The sequence below is a fragment of the Notamacropus eugenii genome, chromosome 1, assembly GCF_028372415.1.
Source record: "Notamacropus eugenii isolate mMacEug1 chromosome 1, mMacEug1.pri_v2, whole genome shotgun sequence".
In the NCBI taxonomy this organism is placed as follows: Eukaryota; Metazoa; Chordata; class Mammalia; order Diprotodontia; family Macropodidae; genus Notamacropus; species Notamacropus eugenii.
Genome location: NC_092872.1, coordinates 63016926 through 63019359, shown reverse-complemented (window position 1 = coordinate 63019359; position 2434 = coordinate 63016926).

Here is a 2434-nt window from a genome sequence, read left to right as displayed (position 1 = left end):
GAGAAGGAAATGGCAAAGCACCCCAGCATCTTTGCCAGGAACACCCCAATGGGGGTCACGAAGAATTGGACACAACTGAAGCAGCAACGCATCAGGCGCTGGACTAAGTACTGGGGATACAAAGACAAGAACGAAGCAGTCTTCATCCTTAAGAAGCTTTTGTTCTGAGGGAGATTCTTTAAATCAATGCAGCCCTGGAGCTAACTTTGTTTAGCTACCACTAGCATAAAAGCACAGAACAGGGAGATGTTGTGCTCATTACAGCTGAGGCTGTCCAGCACCAAGATAAGTCTTACTGAGCATCTCTGTCCACTGCATTTCCTTCAGGGCGCCCAGACCCATCAGTGTTCATAATAGTAATGAATGAAAGAAGACCTCAGTAATGGGCAAACATGTTCAACGCCAACGCTGCAGCATCTCATTTTCCATTTTTATTAGCATGAGCGAAATGCCATCTGGTGTTCTTTGGGCCTTACTCCAGGTGAATTTATTTATTGGAGATCCTGGGCTAACATTTATTTGTTTCATTCATCTCTCCTATACTCATTCAACAAAACATTAATTTAAATGCAAAGATTGTTGGATTTTAAGAGTTTGTGTTTAATCAACTTTTAAGAATAACTACTAGACATCAATGACTTATCAGTACTAACAACTCACTTTACAAAAATCTCAACCAACATTTAAGTACCTACTATGTGCGTGGCACTAGGAGTCATCTAGGTGGCTCAGTGGAAAGAGCACTAGGCTTGGAGTCAGGACAGATCTGAGTTCAAATTCAGCGTGTCATTCACTAGCTGTGTGACTCTGGAAAAGTCACTTAATTTCTGTTTGCCTTAAGTCACTGGAGAAGGAAATGGCACAAACTACCCCAGTATCTTTGCCAAGAAAATCCCAAATGGGATCATAAAGAGTTGGATATGACTAAATGACCGAACATTTAACAATGTACAAGGAATTGTGTTAATCCTTATGGTTATACATTCGGAGGTAAGATGTATATCCATATATGTTTAATATATAATATAATATAATACATATAATAATATATAATATATAATATGCATATATAACATATATTATATCCAATATGTTTAATATATAATATATATAATAATATCCAATATATGTATTTTACATAGTTATAGTCAGTGTATGTTTGGTGGGTGAAAATGCTAGAATCAGCATAAAATCACAATAAAGTTCATGTATGGTTGGAACATGAAGTCTTGTATTGAAAGTGAAAGACAGCCTGAGTGGAATTGTATCTGAAATATTTTTAAAAAAATATTTCCTCACTGGTCTTTTTTTCTTTAAATATTCTCATTTTCCAAGAATAGTGCCTTCCCCAATACAACCTTTCCTTGTAACAAAGATGTATAGTTAAGGAAAATAAGTCCATCCACTGGTCACGTCTGGCAATGTAGGACTCATTGTGTACCCATGATTCACCATTCTCTGTGGAGAGGCCTTTTCTGCTCTGAGTCTTCTTGAAGTCACTACTTGTCACCGAATTTTTCAGAGTTCTTATATCTCCCCTAAATTTTTTTTTCTATTATGAACTTAACAATTGCCAACAAGCGTGCACATTCCAATATACAAAGATCAACAAAAAAGGGAGATGACAAATGACATCACAAACTTGTTACATCCAGGATTTTTTAAAAGTATATGTTAAATTTAACAAAGAAGGAAGTAATCACATTGCCCTTATAAATGTTCTGGTCTTCCAATGTTGTTTGCCTTCACATTATAGAGACCATTATGCAAACTGTTTCTTTTTTCTTGTTATTTCTCTCTGCATTCGTTCGTGCTAGTTTTCTCAAGTTTCACTGAATTCTCCATAGTCATAATTTCTTCCAGTGCAATAATATTGCAGTTTGTTCATTCAGTCTACAGAAAACCACTTTTCCTTTTCCAGTTCTTTGATACTACAAAAAGGACTTCTACAAATGATTTCTGTCTCTTTGGAAATTTCCCTTTGTCTTTGTTTTTTAAAGGTTGGGTCTCCCAATCTTATTCAAGTTAGAAATGCAGCTAGGTGGATTGGACCCTGGCCTTCGAGTCAGGAAGATCCAATTGCAAATCTAGCCTCGGAGATTTTCTATGTGACCCTGTGGCAAGTCGCTTGTTATTGTCCAGTTGTGGCTGACTCTGTGACCTGCTTTGGTGTTTTGTTGGGCAAAGATTCTCAGGTGGTTTGCCATTTCCTTCTCCTGCTTATTTTACCGATGAGGAAACTGAAGCAAACAAAGTTCAGTGACCTGGCAGGGTCATACAGCAAGTGTCTGAAGTCAGTTTTGAACTTGGATCCTCTTCACTAGCATTCTATCCACTGTGGCACCTAGTTGCCCCAGACTGGTACATAAATCTTGCATAATATTTATTTGCGTACAGGCAGGAGTATGTTGGAGCCAGCACTTGAACTTATTAA